Source organism: Rhineura floridana, chromosome 19 (assembly GCF_030035675.1).
Source record: "Rhineura floridana isolate rRhiFlo1 chromosome 19, rRhiFlo1.hap2, whole genome shotgun sequence".
NCBI lineage: Eukaryota > Metazoa > Chordata > Lepidosauria > Squamata > Rhineuridae > Rhineura > Rhineura floridana.
The window spans coordinates 2002045-2021842 of record NC_084498.1 but is presented as its reverse complement, the minus strand read 5'-3'; the positions used below and the strand labels follow the sequence as shown (position 1 = coordinate 2021842).

Sequence of the window (19798 nt, the reverse complement as noted above, 5' to 3'; positions counted from 1 at the left end):
ATGTTCAATAATTAAGATTCCAAAATTCATATTAGGGCAGTACCTTTATCAGGCCAAATAAAATGACACAGTGTTGCATCCAACATTAGCCATGCTCAGAACCTAATGGACATGATTGACTTGTCCGTTAACTCCAATGGGTCTACTCTAAGTAGCACTAATGTTGGCTGCAGCCTGCAGAATAGCATGCAAGCTTTTGTGTTCTCCAGAATTCTTCAGGCTAGTTCAACCTTCCTCTGGTTGGTGCCATCCACATGTTGTAGTCTGTCCCAACAGGTTAGAGAAGGCAAGGCTGGATGGTGAACAGATTGGCCATGGGGGTGGGAGAGGGGAACAAGGTTGGGTGATCATGAAGCCATGGATGGGGGACTGCGCTTTGTCAGTCTTAGGAGGGAACGTTGGAGGAGGCAGCAGGTACTCTTGTGAGGCTCACAGGCTAGGCAGGTTTCAGGTTGCACCCGGGGCTCCAAGGAAGGAGGGACATACAGTGATAAATCCCCCCCCGTATATGAAAATATAAACTCCAGCCATTACCCAGGTCTGTCACCATTCCTGGCTTCACCAGAGGCTACTATTTTCCTCCCCTCCCCTTGCTCTCTTTACCATCCAGCCTACGAAGAGTTCTGGAGCGCTCAAAAGCTTGTACACTATTTGGTGACCGTCACATTGGCCCAAGAAAGGTATTGCTCTAATACAGATTTTGGATTTTTTCTGTGTGGAACACCATTTTTACATACATGCCATGCCCATTTAGGAGGCAGTGGTGTATCCTCATCCTTTCTGAGCAGATCCGGACACTCCAGAGGTATTTTTTGGTTTAGAGAAAGGTGAGGGGACACACGTGTATAAAAGTAGGCCTAGAGTGTGGAAAGCGGATAAGAGAGAAGATTTCTCCCTCGTAATACTAGAATCCAGCAGGGGTCATCCAATGAAGCTGTGTCTGTGTTAGAATTACTTTTAATATGTTTTTAACCCTTTTTTGGAAGATTTTTTAAAAACTATTTAAAAATAGTTCTGTTTTAATGTATTTTAAGGTCTTTTTATGATGTTTTAAAGTGTTTTTAGTGTTTCTGGGCTGCTGGGAGGAAGGGCGGGATATATATCAAATAATAAAGTAATAAATGAAGCTGAATGTTGGGAGATTCAGGACAGACAAAAGAAAGGACTTCACGCAGCACATGAATTATGGAATTCTCTCCTGCAAGAGAAGTATGGATGGCCACCAAGTTAAATGGCTTTGTAAAAAAGCATCAGACAAATTTATGGGACGGTAAGGCTACCAATAGCTACTAGTCATTGTTGCTCTGTGCTACTTTCAAGATCAAAGGTAGTATACTTCTATCAGTGGCTGAGGACAGCCAGGAAGGAAGGGCTGTTGCCCTCATGTGATGCTTGTGGGCTTCTTAATGGGGCCATTATGGGAAAAGGGGTGCTGGGCTTTTCTTACAATGCTTATGATCAGATCAGACCCCCCAATTGATCCAACCGGGAGTGCTAACAAAGCACTGTATTTCAGAACTGCTCTTTTCAACCACAATTCCAACAGTTATGGAAGTGTTCCAACACTTCCACAGCTTGGTGGAAGTGTTGCTGGTGGTGGGACTGGCTGCCTGGGGGCTGGCCGCACAGTTACAACGTGGGCAGGGTGAGGTATAGTGCCAAAGTTCATTTCTGAGGCATGGTGATGAAGGCGGGTTGTCTGCCACGTCTAATGGCCCCTGGCGAGTCGCCCCGGGTAGTTACTCATTCCTCCCTCAAAGCAAATGATGCCTCCGACAGAGTTTCAGGGTATCCAGTAACCGCAGATGTTATCCCAGAGAGCTGGAGGAAGCCTGGATAAATGGGGAAAGTTTTCCTCACCTCAGAAACTAAACAGGAACTTTCAGAAGCAGCTAGACATCTGCCACCACTCTTCCCTTTCAAATCCTGAAAACATCATCTTCCCACCAATAGGGCTGAATGTTTCTCCTGCTTGGTTTGCATCCTTGTGGTACATCATTCTAGAATGGATTTCCTGTCACTTCAAGTTGAGGGAGATGGCACCTTGCTATTTTTAAGGCTGTGGTGTCACTGGCTTATCTGAGATCATGATCTCGGGTGAATACTAGTAGAGTTGAACATGATGGTGATCTGGCTTGGATGAATGAGGAAACTCTTAAAAAGCAGTTACTCATCCCGAGCTTTTGAGTGCTTCTTGCAATCACCTCAAGAGACTGTTTTAATTATAGAAACAACAACTGGTTTACCGTGGCATGCATTCTCGCAGGCTGTTGCCCTGTGAACTAGTTATTCTCTAAGAATTCTCACCCATTCATGGTGACACTTCTAGAATTTTCTTTTTCAGCTCTTTTCCCGTGTGGCCTTTTCTGAAATGTGATACCCCTGACTGAGCGCTCCACGAAACTGAGGTAAGACTAAATTTCCCCCCAAACCCCTGAGGGGGCTATGTTTGTGTCAGGAAGAGCCAGGTCAATGGGCTGACACTTGTAGGGAGCTGGGGTTGAGTCTGGCTGCCTAGTGGTTGAGGTGGGATCTTATTTATTTATTTAGCTGCACTTTTCATAAAAGTGTATCCAGGCGACATTACAAAATACAAAAAGAAAGAAATCTGCATAACATTATTGCTAAAGACAATAATAAAAGCAGCCATAAGTACTACATTGCTTGGAAAAGAAAATTAATATTAACAGTTCAATTTTCAGGAGACACCTGAAAGACTGAACATGAATTGGGGTGAGAGTTAGGGTTAGTGGTTAGATGAGCTCTGTGAGTGAACTGAGGCTAGGGAGGGACACATCTGTCAAATGGGGAAGGGTCATATTAAAATGTGAACCAACCCAAATTCCTCCCTTGTCCCTAGCTAAGGCATCCTAAAGTTTGGGCCATGGGATTTGAGAGCCAGGACTGTGGAGGGAGGGGGAATTGGCAGTGTTCAAACAATCCTGAAAAGGAAGTTACCCGTGGTGAGCCAGAGACTGGGAGAGACAGAGCCATACCAAAATGGACCGGACTTTGGAATATTGGGGTTGGCTACGAATCGCAAATGGCGAGAGTGTTGTTGCCTTCGGCTCCTGCTTGTTGGCTGCCTCCCTTTGGGGCATCGTGAGAACAAGATGCTAGACTACGACGAGCCTTTGACCTGATCCGGCTGCAGACCTGTTCTTTGGTTCTTATGCTCTGAGGTTATGATGTTACATATGCTTCTAGTATATTTTGTATATTCCATTGAAATGGCATAACTTAACGGAATTGCACTTTTACTGGTTCTATAAATCATTGTGTTTGGTGCTTGAATGCCTTTATTGTTCCTCCTCCTTCTTTCCAATGAATGAATGTTGTTATTATTATCTTTATTATTTATACCCCGCCCTTTTTCCAAACTGGAACTCAAGGCGGCTTCCAGATAAAAATAAGTACATATCATTAAGAACCTATAAAAATATAAAACATATAAACATATAAAATCAGCATTAAAACAGCATTAAACTATTAAGATGTTAAAACCAATTAGATTACACTTAAAATACTGCAACCCAGTTTAGGAGCCTACAAGTAAAACATACAGCATCCTCTTCAGTCACTACCCTTAAAGCCTTCAGTTCCAAAGGCCTGCCGGAAGAAAAAAGTCTTTAGCTGTCGGCGGAAGGACTGCACAGAGGAGGCCATTCTTGCCTCCCTAGGGAGGGAGTTCCAGAGCCTAGGGGCAGCCACCGAAAAGGCCCTATCTCGTGTCCCCACCAGTCGCACTTGTGAAGGTGTTGGGATCGTGAGAAGGGTCTCTCCTGAAGATCTCAGGGCCCGGGCACGTTCTTATAGGGAGATTAAGTCTGGCAAATGTTGCCCTGTTCCAGTACGCAGGAACATAGGAAGCCGCCTTACACCGAGTCAGACTATTGGTCCATCTAGCTCAGTATTGTCCACACTGACTGGCAGTGGCTCTCCAGGGTTTCAGGCAGATGCCACTGGGATTGGACCTGGGACCTTGGGCATCCAAGGCAGATGCCCGGCCACTGGGCTACGGCCCTTCCCTTAAAAAGAAACCTGGTGTCAGCACCTGATGCAGTGTTGTTCCACAGCTTTGTGGGGAATTAAGATGGCTCTCCCTGCTGAGGACGGCCATTTTAATGTCCAGAGAGATGCTGTATGGGAAATCAAAAAGGCTGCCTGTTGCTCTCACAGTGTTAGGCGAGGCTGCACCTTGGAGCACGCGGATGTAGGGTAGGGCCAAGGTCTCCATGTACGTGGAGTCAGCTCCACTTGTAAGCTCACAGGAAGGCTGGACATAGATGTCTCATAAGGCAGTGAGACCCGTTTAGTACATTAGCGAGACTTTTCAGGTTGGCCAGCCCACTTAGGGCCTTTGCTTCTCCAGCATGAATGATCTGAGTTGAAAGCCATGGGGAGCAGGCAGCACCTGATGCTTTGGAGGTGGGTGAGAGAAGACTGGTCTAAGCAGTGCCAGGTTGGCCCCATCAGGAGGATCAGCGCGTGCCGGTGGTTTTTTTTCCTGAACTGCCAACTTATTTATTTACCATCTATTATGAAATCATCTCAAGGTAGTTTACAATAAAATTAATTAAAAATGAATACAATAAAAATAATCTAGCTGCATTAATAGTCACAGAAAAATTTTACATGCATACACACATACGGAGCCTCACCTCTGCGTGCTGTGTGTGTCGTCTTTTTCTTGGTGATCACTTGAGGCCGAGTAAGATTGTCTTCCAAAATATAGTCTTTAACAATGGATCCGTCTGAATCTGTATCCATCGCCGATGTACCAGACCATGACTAGGGGCTCTGGATTTCACAGTCCTGCCCCTGTCACCATTTGCCAATCGCCATGGGACTTTTGTTATGGAAGACGCCTGTGCGTGAATTTGTTTTATGTGGGGAGATTGGCGCACAACGATCAACACACAGTCTTGACAGAAAAAGGCTTTGATCCAATGGCATGGGTACCACGACGATTGGAAATCTTTTATCTGCTGCAGCCTTCATCCGCCTTCACAGCTGTTGTAGCATACATGTTATCCTCCGCCTGTTCTGCCGTTGAGGACTTCCTTGGATCGTTCTTTGTCTGGTTCCTCTCCCTCGACCTTACCGCCATGGGTGACCCTGCTGGGAGCACATGACTCCCGGCGGCATCGCTCACAGGGCTCATTGGAACACGCAAGCCCACTCACCCCTGCAAGGTGACGATCCAGCGAGGGGTGTGTGTGCCAACCCCCCTCACTCTCCCAGGCATCCCCAAGCCCCCCAGGCACCCAGTTTCCCCAGATACTCCCACCATTGACTCCCCCAATGTCCCCCAGTGCCTCTAGGAACTGGGGCACATCAGCCACCCTGGGCTCTCTTCCTCTGCAGCCCCTTGTCAAATGCTGCAGCTGCACCACCGGGTCACTTACTGCCCCCCTCATCAGACCCCACCAGCATGCTGCCTGGGCTGCTCACTGGCTTCCTGCCCATGCAGGTGCCCAGACTGCCACTGCCGCCACCCTGCCTAGGGCACTGGCCAGGCTCTCACCAGGCTGCTGCCACTCACTGCCTTCTTGCCCACCTTTCTCCCCCCTTGAGCCCAGAGCAGCTCAGTCACGCTGCAGTTAAAGACGTACAAAATAGTTTGTGTGTGTGTGTACCCACCCACACGTAATCGTGATGAACAAAATAGAGGTTTTCATTTTACTACCCAAACCTTTTGGCTTCTGCCTTTATCAGCTGCTAACATGCAACTGCTCATAGCGAGGTGGCAGTTAGAGAGCTTTGAGGATGGACTGCTCAGAGGGGCTTCATTAGCGGAAGCTCAGTGATGCTGGTACTGTCCGCCAGGTTCTATCCAGGCCGTTTTGAAAGCAACAAAGGGAACTTCACCCAAGTTTGCTCTGGAGCCCTATAAAGGATTCTGTTAATTACCTAAAAATATACAGTATACACGTAATTGTGATTAGCAAAACAGAGGTTTTTATTTTACTGTCAATATAGATATATGAGACACATGACTGGTATCGCTATACAGCAAGAGGTAGTTTTTCAGCAAGTCCCGAAACGGCATAACCCCCAGCACATGCCTCATTTCCGTGGAGAGACTATTTTGGAGAATGGGAGCTGTTACAGAGGAGGCCCTGCTCCTCCCGGTCGCTGCAAGATGAGCTTCCACAGGCTGCGGCACAACTAGGAGGGCCTCAGTTGATGATTAACAAATATCTGTAATTTCTGTGGGTGGCTTACAATATAAGTATCAAAAGAATTAAATATCAAGCAAAACAGAAAATCTACAGTATGAAGTTCAAAGCAACACTTCTGGCGATCCCTGCCTCGCTTTGGATGTCCAACAAGCATCTCCGATGCTGTGCCTTAGAACACAGATGGGGAACTCCAGATGCCCCCAGAGCCCCAACTTGCACCATCCCTGACTACAGATTGGCTAAGCTGGTTGGGGGCGATGGGAGTTGGAGTCCAAAATCATCTGGAGGGCTAACCCTTCCCCGGGCCTGCTTTCAAGGAGAGGCTTGCCTAAAACGTTCTTGCCCATGCAGGCTTTCCCTGTAGCGAGAGGGACCCAGGTGTGGCGTTCATTCTACTGACAACGCTTCACAGCTTTCCTCCATTTTATCTCTCTCTTATTTTATATTTATTTATTTTATTAAATTTTTATACCGCCCCATACCTATATGTCGAGTGGTGTAGAAATTCCTGCCAATAAGCAGATTAAAAACATAAAGAACGTCATGTTCATTGGAACCCCAAAGTTAAAACATCAGTATTTTAAAAAATGAGATTTATTTATTTATTATACTTGTGTACTGCCCCATACCCGAAGCTCTCTGGGCGGTTTACAGTAACTAAAAACAAATACAATTTAAAATACATCTTTTAAAACACAATTTAAAAATTTAAAACAATATAGAACACATGCCTGGGAGAAGAGGAAAGTCTTGACCTGGCACCGAAAAGATAACAGTGTTGGCGCTAGGCGCACCTCGTCACAAGTTAGATTACCTGAGTTATTTTAAAAGCCTGGGTTAACAGCACCCTCCCCCTTCCCCTCCATCAGTAATTTATTACTTTTTTTGTTATTTATAACCCTAATATTGGAGATCATGAAGCTTTTTATGATATGGGGAGGCCCTGGCGGGAATAACAGAATGATTACTATTTGCTAAGGCCTGCAGATCAAGCTGCTGTTGTATACACAGAAGCACTGGCAGGTAAGAAGTTGGCAACTCTGCTTGGTTGGCTGAGTCAGACGGCCTTTGCTGAGGTCTGGCCCAGCAGAGCTGCTGCAAAAACTGCACTGCACAGAGCTAGGCGGTGATTGGCATCAGCAGCTGTATTTTCCTGTTGGATGTTTGCTTGATTGTTTGTATTCAGTCCGAAAAGTGGGGCCGGGTGTGTGTGTGGTTGAGAAGAGCCATCTCACCCCTTGGGCAAGGGACTGTCTAAGAACCTGGCAGATGGCCAAGGTGGTGCTAGGGGCACCAGAGGCAGGTGGGGGATGGGAGGGGGGCGCACGCTTTAAAAGATTGACCTGGTGGGAACTGGCCAAACCATTCACAAGATCAGGGTATTTATAGATGTTCACCATGACATTCCGGGGGGGGGGGCTAGAGTAGCCCTGAGTGGCTATTGTGCAATCACAAGTATAATGTTCCTGGTTCACAGCTCATATCAGTGCCCCAGAGGGCTCATTCATAGTGGAGTTTATGGTGTGTTTGCAGTTTGCATTCCTGTTTAATTTGTGTAATTTGCATATGACATGAACCTCAAACGACAGTCTTGATGCTTTTCCTCATTTGGGTTTTACTTGATACGGGGCTAGTCCCATAAGCTGGGGCTCCAAACTGCTCCACACAGGGTTGCAGATGATTTGCCTGGGAGTTTTTGCTTGGGTGGATCAATTGTCACTTTCCGTTGTTTCCCTTTGACGAGGAAAAACGTGAATTAACGCCTTAAATATTAGACAGGCACCATCTCTGTTATCTTTTCAGCACCTATTGAAGACATTCCTCTTTCAACAAGCCTTTTAAGTTGAGACCTCATCCCAGTCTGCCTCTGTGGGAATTGCTTTTTAATATGTTCTTAAACTTTCTTTTAAAAAATGTTTTTTAATCTTAGATGATGTTTTGAAAGCTTTTTTTAAGAAATGTTTTTAAATATGTTTTGCTTTAATGTGTTTTAAAGTTTGTTTTTATGATGTTTTAAAGTTTTTGGTACTTTTGTTTGCTGCCCTGGGCTCCTGCTGGGAGGAAGGGCAGGATATTAAATAAATAAATAAATAAATAAATAATCTTCAAATGTGGACAAGCCCAGAGTCGCCGTGAGCTCTTTCGCTGTTAGCAGTTAGCTTCGCCCTCAGCCGCCCACCCTGCCTCCATTTTTAATATAGCCCTGCCTTGGTATGGATCTGAGGAGTGTTTTTGAGCCAATAGGAAAAGTAACACAAAAACAAAGTCACCTTTTAGGGAAGGCTGTAGCTCAGTGGCTAGGGCATCTGCTTTGCATGCCAAAGGCACCAGGTTCAGCCCCCAGCGGCATCTTCAGGCAGTGCTGGGAAAGTTTCACTGTCTGAGTGTGTAAGTGTAATAGCCATATATAATGGCGAAGGGGACTATCTATAGCCCTCCAGATGCTGTTGGACTCCAGCTCCCAGCAGCCAGCATGGCCAATGCTCAGGGCAGATGGAAGTTGCAGTCCAGCAGCATCTGGAGGGCCACAGGTTAGCTGGCCCTGCTGTACAGCAGTGGAGCACAACTGCAGACTGGAAGAGATTTGGAAAGGCAGGTTTGGAACTCAAGTGGTAAGAACTAGCTATTATTTTTAAGCTCAGTTCTGGCATTTAGCAAGGGCCAGAATTTAAAAATATGCATCCATATGTAGCATGGTGGTTAAGGTGTTGGACTACGACCTGGGAGACCAGGGTTCGAATCCCCACACAGCCATGAAGTTCACTGGGTGGCCTTGGGCCAGTCACTGCCTCTCAGCCTGAGTGGAAGGCAATGGTAAACCCCCTCTGAATACCGCTTACCGTGAAAAGCCTATTCGTAGGGTCGCCATAAGTCGATCGCCTTGAAGGCAGTCCATTTCCATTTAACTGGATGACTGTACACTCAAATTGCACTCACAAGCACAGAAGAAAAACCAAATGCCCCCACAATTTAGAATAAAGTGGGAAGCAAAGACCAAGAGGTGGAGAGGGGTATTTTTGCCTTTTGAGCAGTGTTTATAAATTCCCACAATAAAAAGTGTTCCAAAATGACCCATTAGCTAAACCATCATAAGCTTGGACATGGAAACTCTTGTAAGAGCAGAAACCTTTACAAAGGGGTTGGTTTTTGTTGTTCTCCTGTATGTATGGTGTAGTGATGAGAGCATTGGCCTAGAACCTGTGGGACCCGGGTTCAAATCCCCACTCAGCCATGAAGTTCACTGGGTGACCTTGGGCCACTCACCATGTTTGTATGCCACCTTGAGCTCCCTGGAAGAAAGTAGGGATATAAATGTCACACAGGGCCTTCTCTCAGTCCCACCAACGAAAACAACTAGGTTGGTGGGGACTAGAGAGAGGGCATTTTCAGTGGTGGCCCCCACTCTCTGGAACTCCCTCCCATTCGATCTTCGCCATGCCCCTTCCCTAGATACATTCCGCCGGGCCTTAAAAACTTGGCTCTTTGGACAGGCCTTTAGGATTTCCGGGGAGGGCTAACTTTTTTGGGATACTTATTATCTATTGATTGCCCTAACTGATCTCATGCTGCTGTGATTAATGACTTCATTGTATTTTATCTGTATTGTAGTGTATTTTACTGAATTTTAGTTTGTACGTTGCCTAGAGTGGCTTCGGCCAGATAGGCGACACAAAAATTAAATTTTATTATTATTATTATTAATAAACAAGTAAATAAAATGTCTGGTGAACTGCAAACCCACTGGGTTTAGAAGATATGTTTTAGGGTTACAGCCTCCACATCCTTGAAAGCACAGCTTTTGCCTAGCTCCTTCGTATTGATGCTTGAGCCAGGGCTTGATGCTGTGGGCAGGCATGGAGGGGGTGTGCGCATGTGTCGTGCGTGCTGGTGCTGACCCTTGAGATGTTCCTGAAGGGGAAGGGGGCCCTTGGCTCCGCCGGCTGGCTGGCTGGCTTTCCCCGGCCTGCCACTCAGCCTTCTCCAAACCCTGATTCTTGGGCATATTTATAGCCATGACGCGCCTCCTCGACTCAGCTGCTGGTTCTCATCTGGGGCGGGTAGGAGGGAAGGGAGGGGCTCCTCCTAGCCTCTTCCCTCCTCCTCCGCTCTGCTTTTTCCATGCTTGGTAGGAACCTGTAGCTGCTCCTAGAGCCGGGGGGCTGTTTGTGTAGGAACTGGGCCCCCATCCTGTTGCTGTGCTGCAGATAGAGAAGGTAGACAACTTATGGGCTTGTTTGGTGGAAAGAAATTGGGGAGGCTCCTGGGGAGTGATTTGGAAGGGAATTGGGCAGGGGGGCTGCTTTGGGACCCAGAATGTCGTTTTCTGAGTGTGCTGGTTGCTGGGTGTGAGGGGCTATTTTTAGCCAGGTATGAAGACGGCCTTGAAGGAGGAACCGGAGGGGCCACCAGCTGGCTGGAGTTAATCCCTGCAGCATATGGGGTGTCGTGTGCTGTGCTTGCAAACAGTGTAATCATATATGTTGTCCAAGGTATGATTTAAGCGGGCAGGAACCATCATTTATGTATTCTCTGAATTATCTGTTCACCAGAAGTGAGCTGCCACCTCTTCACCCCCTCTCAGGCGCTGCAGAAACTGGAAACACTCTTCCAGGAAGTAACAAAATACTTCTTTTTCCAAATAACATTTGTTTTTGCAAAGGTGGCATTTAGAACTCTTCTAGATCCTCTGCATTTCTAGAGGGGTTATAATAGAAAAATCCCACAATCCCAGCAGGGTGAGGTGAAGGAATGTTTCCTTTAAAACAAACCAATTTTTTTTGGGGGGGGGGGAAGACATGAGAATAATAGTGGTATTTACCTGATCGTTGATGGCAAATGCAGATATTTAGTCTTTGAGCACAGAAACAGTATTGACCTGCTGAGACTGCTAGCAAAGTAGTGGGGGCAATTGATATACTCAGATATGTGTTTTAGATTCCTTTGCGTGTTTTAACCCTTTAAGTGTATCAGAGTATTTAATAGAAGTATTTACTTTCTTTTCACTCCACCACCCTCTTATCCCCAAATGTCCCCCACCCACTTTGTCTCAGACCAAGGGGGGGGGACATGTCTTCTTCCACTCTCCAAAGATTGTCATTCCCCACTAGGTTGCACATCACTAATAAGATCAGAAGGGGATCACTAAGGCCCTCAAGTCTGACCCCTTCCTTTATTGTAGCGAAGTGTGTCTGAATGAGTTTTAAGTCTACTGGTTAGGGTGCCTGGTTTTTGCTTTGCAGGACTTAAGTGCTGGAAAAAACCCTCCTTTGAGGCTGCTCTTGTCCTAACTGCTGAATGTTCTGGGATCCAAGTTCCTGTTTGCACAAGGCTTGCCTGGGCTTTATGACGCCCTCATGGAGACCTCCCAGCAGAGAGAAATGCCTGTGAATTTGTGGGGGCGGCCATACTGGGACATCCATGCTGTGGAATTCTAAGAACCTGGAAACTTGTATTTCAAACATAAAATTCTGGTTCTTCTTATAAATTATTTTAGGGAGAGAGGAAAAGAGTCCCCTCGTGCTGCAAAGATCTGCAGAAATAAGAAACTGGAAAGTGAAGCTTTTCCTGGCATGGAGATGCAATGATGGGGAAAGCGTCATCTATGTGTGTGCATATATGTTAGGGGTGGGCGAAAAATATGGTCCAGGTCACATTTTGAGCCACATTTCTATCAAATCCACACTTCCCAAAACACTGAGAACTGAAGCACAGCCAGCTGTCGAAATTCGCAGTTGTCCAAATTTTGCAGCGCAGTTCGCCAACCAATGCAAATGTTAGGGAGAAGGGTGCATAAAAATGAATATAACTTACAAAAATGCATTATATGATGAGGAACGGCTTGCAAAAATTTCATTTGCCATTAGTCAAAACTGCCTACAAAAATGTGTTTACTAGGAGAACTTCACACTAAAATGCTGGAGAATTTTCATCAGGCTTAAAAAAAAGAATCCACAAAGTGTTGCAGAAAAGTGGAGAACTGAATTTAAGATTGGAAAAAATGAGAAACAGAGAACTGGCATGTACAGATCTTTCAGTTCCTAATGCATATACATATGTAGAGAGATATGTGTGAAAGGCACGGCAAATGTCCCTTCAGGGACCTGGTGGATGTGAAGGCAGAGCTTGGAAAAATTACTTTTTTAAAACTATAACTCCCATCAGCCCCAGCCAGCATGGTCACTGGATTGGGCTGATGGGAGTTGTAGTTCAAAAAAGTAACTTTTCCAAGCTCTCTGTGAAGGCTGTTGGGGGGGCGGGCAGTGAAGCAATGTCATGTGCGTTGTGCTTGATTTGAGCCGCATATTTCATTTTAAGCTCGGACATTCGGTTCTCCCCTCTCGGGCTTCGGCATATCACCAAATTACTTTCTCAACAATTGCCTGGCTGCTCCTACAAGGCAGAGCCCAGTCAGCACGTGAGTCTCCCTCTGCCTTCCCTGCTTCTCAGGGAGGACCCATCACTCAGTGGCAGAGCGCAGGCTGGGCGCATGGAAGGCCCACGTTCAGATGCAGGGCCCCTTTAAGGCAGGTGTAGGGTGACCTTTTCAGCCCAAGGGCCACATTCCTTGGAAGGCAATCTTCCGTGGGGGGGGGAGGGCATGCCATGGTGGGCAGCCCACAGGCAGTCGTGGGTGGCGCCAGTAGGCTGCATTCTAAGGGCTCAAACATCCCCAGAGGCTCCTGAACACGAGCACCTGCCCCCCCTCTACAGCCAGGCCAGCAAGGGGCCTTGCTACAGTTTGAGGGCCCTCTCCAGCCAGGCAACAGCCCTCAAGGGCACAGAGGAGGGGGTGGCCTGGCCAGAGGGACAGGCCCTCAGGACAGTCCTGCATTTGCCCCCCTCCCAAGCTGGGAAAGGGAAGGCCTGTCTAAAACCTTGGAGAGCCACCACCAGTCAAGGTTAGGGCAAAGCACAAACGCCCTTTTGAGTGCCGGGAGCACGTCACCTTCCTCGCCGCAGTAGTCTCTAGCAGCCATCTTTATAAGGCAGGTCAATATGATTGGGGAAGGGGCCGCAGCTAAGAGGTAAGAGCACTTGCTCTGCATGCAGAAGGTCTCAGGGTCATCTCCTGAGGGCTGAGAGAGACTCCCTGCCTGGAACCCCCGAGAGCCGCTGCTGCCAGTTAGTGTAAACCATACTGAGCTCAATGGGCCAAGGGTTTGGTTCAATACAAGGCAGCTTCCCATGGTCCCTCTGTTGGACCATTCACAAGGTCAACACGATGTGAAAAAACTCACGCCCAAATTGACTGGCAAAAAAAAATGTCCACCAAGTGTTCCCACTGAACCTTCCTCTTTCAATAAGCCTTTTAAGGAGAGACTTTACCCCAGTCTGCGTCTGTGTTGGAACTGCTTGTTAAAATGTTTTAAAAGCTTTTTAAATTTTTTAAAGATGCTTTGTTTTAATATGTTTTAAAGTCTGTTTTAGAGTGTTGTTAGTGTTTTGAGAGAGCCAGTGTGGCGTAGTGGTTAGAGTGTTGGACTACGACCTGGGAGACCAGGGTTCGAATCCCCACACAGCCACGAAGCTCCCTGGGTGACCTTGAGCCTGAAGGCAGTCCATTTCCATTGTCAGCGTTTTTTGCCACCCTGGGCTCCTTCTGAAAGGCAGGGTGGGATATAAATGTTAAAAATAAATAAATAATAAATAAATTCTTATCTAAAATGAAAGCCCTGGCACATTCATCGGTCGTCCCCAGGCAAAATCCCTGAATTTCTTTTTTGAGAAAGGTCAAAAGTGTTGTGAGAAGACGTTGGTGGTTCCACCAGTGCAGATTTCTTTCACTATTCCTCTCCTTTCTACCCCCCCCCGTGGCATTGCATCTCGCTGTATCCAGCTGGATCTTGCCTTATACCGAGTCAGACAATGGATCCACCTAGCTCAGTGTTGTCTACACTGACTGGCAGCAGCTCTCTAGAGCTTCAGAGAGGGAGTCTTATCCAGCCCAATCTGGAGATGAGAGGGACCGAACTTCAGACCTCCTGCATGCCAGGCAGGTGCCCTATCACTGAGCTATTGCCCCACAGGAGAGAGGTAATAATAATAATAATAAAAATTTAATTTATGTGTCGCCTATCTGGCCGATGGCCACTCTAGGCGACGTACATGTAAACAGTTAAAACACAATGCGATAAAATACATTAATACAATATATAAACAATACAGCAGCAACAACAATACTAATGCAGGGTAAGAGGCATTTCAGTCATAGAAGTTAACCCTCCCCGGAAATCCCAAAGGCCTGTTGAAAGAGCCAGGTCTTTAAGGCTTTACGAAATACATTTAGGGAAGAGGCGTGCCGGAGATCTTGTGGGAGGGAGTTCCAAAGGGTGGGGGCCGCCACTGAGAATGCCCTCTCTCTAGTTCCCACCAATCTAGCTGTTTTTGTCGGTGGGATTGAGAGAAGGCCCTGTGTGGCTGATCTTGTCGGGCGGCATAATTGGTGGCGTTGAAGGCGCTCCTTTAGATAAACTGGGCCGAGACCGTATAGGGATTTAAAGGTTAATACGAACACCTTGAATTGGGGCTGGAAGACAACTGGAAGCCAGTGTAGATCGAACAACACTGATGTGATGTGATCCCGGCGGCGACTATTCGTAAGTAGTCGAGCCACCGCGTTTTGTATAAGTTGTAATTTCCGGACCGTTTTCAAGGGTAACCCCACGCAGAGCGCATCACAAATCCTATATTCCTTTGCAGAGCCCTGGTGTAGAAATTGGTCCTGATCAGCAACTGACGCAGCAATTGACGTGCACTGTGTTCTGGAAAAGGGGCCTGAGCTGACTGCTGTTTCTATATCTAGGAGTCCCTGGAACGATCAGATGGGATTGCTCTTGAAAGTCCTGCATTGCTATCTGTTGGATGCCATGCAGCGAGCCAAGACCTGTCCAAGCGGCTCTAATTTCAGGGTCTGGGTGCTCCCCACGCTTCCTGCACAGATACGCTGAGCATTGCAGCCTGTGCTGATTTTTCCTGCTGGGCCATGCAGCTTGGACGAAGAAGGGGAGATTGTGCAGTGTTGGGGCTGGCTGCTTGGGGGTGAAAATGTGCTGGCTTTTCTGTGGTTGTGTGTTGCTCATAGCGCTGAACTGGGAGTGTGGGGAGCTGCTGAGGATGTATGCCTTCCTCCTCCTCAGACATTTTGGGAAAGAAGCAGGACTGTGAACAGTGTGCAAGAAGGCTGCTGTTCTGGGTCTGGCTACCTCAGCATCATGACAACCAAGGCCACATCCACACCAGACCTTTATTCCACTTTAAACAGCTTCCCGCAAAGAATCCTGGGATGTGTAGTTTGTGAAGGGTGCTGAGTGCTATTAGGAGACTCCCATTCCCGTGACAAAGCTCTATTGGCTAGAGTGGTTTAAGTCAGCCCCTCTTCCCAGAGATTTCTGTGAGGGGAAGAACGGTCTCCTAACAACTCTCAGCACCCTTCACAAACTATATTTCCCAAGATTCTTTGGGGGAAGCCATGACTGTTAAAGTGGAATAAAGGTCTAGTGTGGATGTGGCCAAACAGTGGCATATAAATGACTTAAGGACCTTAAGTAGTGCTGCCTGGAGCTGATGGGAGCTTTAGTCCAAAACATCTGGTCTGGCATACACCAGACTGGCAAAGGGTGTTGACAATAGTGCACCAGGTGGACCACTGCAGTCTGACTTGGGATGAGGCAGCTTCCTATTTATGAAGGTGTGTGGAACAACAATGCGAGAGACTTGGGTGAGGGGAGAGCGATGGAGTTCCAGAGAAGGAAGGCATCTTGCAACAGATAAAACCAGAGGCGCTTTTCCTTCCCAGCTGCCAAAATTGTCATATTCCTTATCATCTATTACCCACCCTTCACCCAAAGCGTGGGTTACAACCATTTTAAACCACTACATTAAAAGCAACCTAAAATCCAAGATAGGGTGGGCCCTAAAACTACATGTCCAGGTGTCAAAAGCCAAGGTAAAGAGGTGCGTCTTCAGCATTCACCTAAAACTACAGCAAAGTTTCCAGACATACCTCCAAGAGCTGCAGGGAGAGGGAGGGAACATCTAAGCCAGAAGACTTGCTTCCACCCTGCTTCCTTTGCTAGCTGGCTGCTTTCAGGGGGGGGGCTGAGATGCTTTGCTCCAGTCCTAATGCTTCAGTGTTGGATGAAGGCTCTGGTCTGCAGTGCCTTAATCCCAGAGTAGGGTGTTCTACGGACGGGGCTGTGAGTGAGGAATTCTCTACATTTGCGTGTCGAAAGCGCTGACTGCAAGTGGTTTGAAGAACTCAGGGTGGGTTGGCAGGGATGGGCAAGAAATTCAATTCAGTTGGCATTTCAAGCCGAATCTATTAAATTCACACTTTCTGAAATGATAGGAGAACCAAACCACAGGCATCCTTCTAAACTCTCTCTTATCTGAATTTTGCAATGCAATTTTCCAAGCAAATAGTGTTTACAAAAAATGCATATATTAGGTAAAAGTGTGCATAAAAATGAATGTAAGTGTGCATAAAAAGTGAAAAAACCTACTATATTTGAAGAAATTGCTTGCAGAAATGTGTACATTGCTCCAAATGGCATACAAAAATGTATGTGTGAGAAGATATTCACACTAAAATGCTGGAGAATTTTGCTTTTTAAGATTGGGAAAATGGGAAATGGAGAGAATCAAAACGGGCAGATCCTTCCACCTCTAGTGAGTGGGCACACCAAGTATAGGACCTGTGTACAAAAGATCTGGGAAACTCTGAGATAACCCTATCCCTAAATTTGGAAGGTTCTGCTTCTGCCTTTCATAAGATGAGCCCTGTTGATTGGACTAAGGACCATCAACCTGTTCTTATGGTGGCCAACCAGATGCCTCTTCTTGGCAGTCCACAGGTAGCACATGACTGCAACAGTGATTCCCAGCAACTGGTGTTCAGAGACACACAGACTGAGGGCCTAGAAGTAGCACACAGCCATCCTGGTTTATCTGCCAATGGATTTGCCTAATTCCGTTTTAAAGCTGTGCAAGTTGGCAGCCATCGCCGCAAACTCACAAAAAGAATTCGTACAAATAATTGCAATAGTGGCAGATGAAGGAAATGAACCATAAAGGGTTGTATCTAAGTTTTACTCAGCGTAGACCCGTTGAAATCAACGGACCTAAATTAGCCATGTTCATTAATTTCAATAGGTTTGCTCCAAGTATCCCTAATATTGGATACAACTCAAAATTATTTAATTTGCTTAATCTATTTTTTTTGTGATATAAAGTACGTTCATTGTAAAGAGGGCAAAAATGACCTAATATAGTCATAAAGTTGCATAGAAAAAGTTACATTTTTCCAAAGCCCACAAATCATGCTTGCCTGTTTGTTTTAATTTAAAGATTGTGTGCCCTGTGTTTTCACAAGTAGTGTTGAAAGCAGCATGCAAAATGCACCCCGCCCCAATTAATATATAAAAATACAGTACCACAGCATATATGAGAAACGAAAGAGAAACGGCAGGGCTGGGCACAATGACACCTGCCTCGCTTAGGGATTGTCCACACTGGATTCCTGCGTGTTCGTAGTTATTTGCGTTCCCATTTTTTGTGTACTCCATATAATTTTCCCCTCAAACAAAATCAGTTCTCAATGCTTTTCCCCTATCAATTTGTGTTTACCCAATATGGGAATAATCTTGTATATTGGGGGAAACTGAGCTCCAAACTGCTCCACTCAGGGTTGCAGACTATTTGTTTTGGTATTTTGGGATGGGTGAATCAATTGTCACTTTTTGACACTCCCCTTTCCATGCCATTGCTTCCTCTATGCTTTCATTTCTTTTCCAACTGTGGTCCTAACTATTTTGGTGGGGTCCCAAAAGAATCTCCCCCTTGATTCCCTCAGATTTGCACAAACTCAACTACTTTAAACATTTCTGCACCAGATACATTGGGCAGCAATCTGAAAAGAGTGTGCTGAAAATGTTTCTTTGCTGGAAACGTGTGCTGAAAATTGCTTCCTTTCCTTTCCTTTCCAGCTTGCTACTAAGGACAAGAGATGGAAGAATCTGTCCTTTTCAGTTTTCTCAGTTTCTCATTTTTCCAATCTGAAATTTGGTTCTCCACATTTCTGCAACAATTTGCATTTTAAAAAAATCCTTATGAAAATTCTTCAGCATTTTAGTGGGAATTTCTCCTAATAAATACATTTTTATGTGCAGTTTTGACTAATGTACACATTTTTGCAAGCGGTTTGTCCTAACAATGCCTTTTTGTATGTTGTTTTCACCAACATAGTCATTTGGTGCACACTTTTCTTCAAATATAAGCATTTTTGTAAACATTGCTTGGTTGGAGAACTTCCTCTCAACATTTGGATCTGTGAGAATTTCGAAGGACGGCTGGATTTCAGTTCTCATATTGTTTCAGAAAGTGCGAATTTGATAAACTCTGCTTTAAATGGAAGCTGAATTGAATTTCTCCACCATCCTTAGTACTAGGGGACATGAGCTTATTTCTTTTCAACCCTCAGATTTGCCCAAAACCAGAAAACTGCACAAGCAAGTTTACAGTTGCCTGACACTGTGCTTTTGCGTATTTCTTGAGCAAGGAAATTTAAAAAAGAAAAGAAAAGGAAAAGAAGAAGGTGTCTAAACAGCTATCTGCGAACATGCCCTGTCAGTACTTCATGGGCATAACAGAATCAACAAATTAGAAGGCGTGGCCAAACACAAAAGGGAATGCCTCCCAATATGAACAGGAAAAAATGAAGTTGCTCCTCATATACAAATTCAAATATGTGTCGATGTGCATTACTCTGATCTAATTCGAATGGGGGAAAAGTGGATTATCAATTAAATAATGCTGAAATGTGAGCAAGCCCTGAATCAAGTGACAGGGGATTGTCTTAGCTTATAGAGAGATCAGAGGCAGAGGGTGGTTGTCACACCTCTTTTCCCAAAAACTTGGAAAGAGTTCCCCATTGACTACTAGGGGAACAATCAAGAAATGCCGTATCACTTTAATTTTTTTTTGGCAGAATTGGATCAAATTTTTCTAGCATAGTAGCCCCTTCTGAAGGGGTAAGGGCTGCAAAACTTCAGACAAATGAGTGCAGAGTTTTTTGAGGTTTTTAAAAAACATTTTATGCTCTTTCCTGTGGTTTTGTGGGCAATTTGTCTGAACATCACATCGTAACACACAGGGTGCTTCCAAACTGTCACTATTCTGGGGTGGGATTCAGCCACATATCAGCAAATTCATGCTAGGCAATTAAAGCTGATTGGGAGCTCTTGCAAAACAAACCTGCCTCCCTAAAAGATTTATTGCTTTTTGCAATAAAGGGATGGAAAAATGCACAGGAAAGCGTGGGAAAGCGCTGGCTTAATGCAGCGTTGTTTACCTCCCCACAAACAAGTCAGGATGAATGTCCATTTAATTGTCAATAGTCTCTCTGCAAACAAATCTAGAGGTGCCCTTAGGGAGGTTTCCTGTAATATTTCAGAAGGATAAATGTAGAGGGTGGGGAGTTGTTATTGGGGGCGGGAACAATAGTTGAGGTGTTGATAATTATTTTGTTTTCTGCTCAGATTGCATCAAAGTCTTCCTATGTCTGTGATTTCAAAGCATTCTCTGAAGGTTTGAGCTTGCAGTCACAGAACTACACC

General features: G+C 45.7%; 1 protein-coding gene across 4 annotated transcripts in view; it reads left to right on the top strand.

Annotated features, from left to right (window-relative positions):
* Nucleotides 1–10264: 10264 nt before the first annotated feature.
* MYO18B (myosin XVIIIB) overlaps nucleotides 10265–19798 on the top strand; it is a 238848-nt gene continuing 229314 nt past the window's right edge. For 3 of the 4 annotated variants that reach the window (XM_061603517.1, XM_061603518.1, XM_061603516.1), the window contains exon 1: nucleotides 10266–10399. The gene's annotated coding sequence lies outside the window, so the exon portion shown is untranslated. Of the gene's footprint in view, nucleotides 10400–19798 lie in introns of all 4 variants that reach the window. The other variant, XM_061603519.1, reaches the window with a different exon arrangement.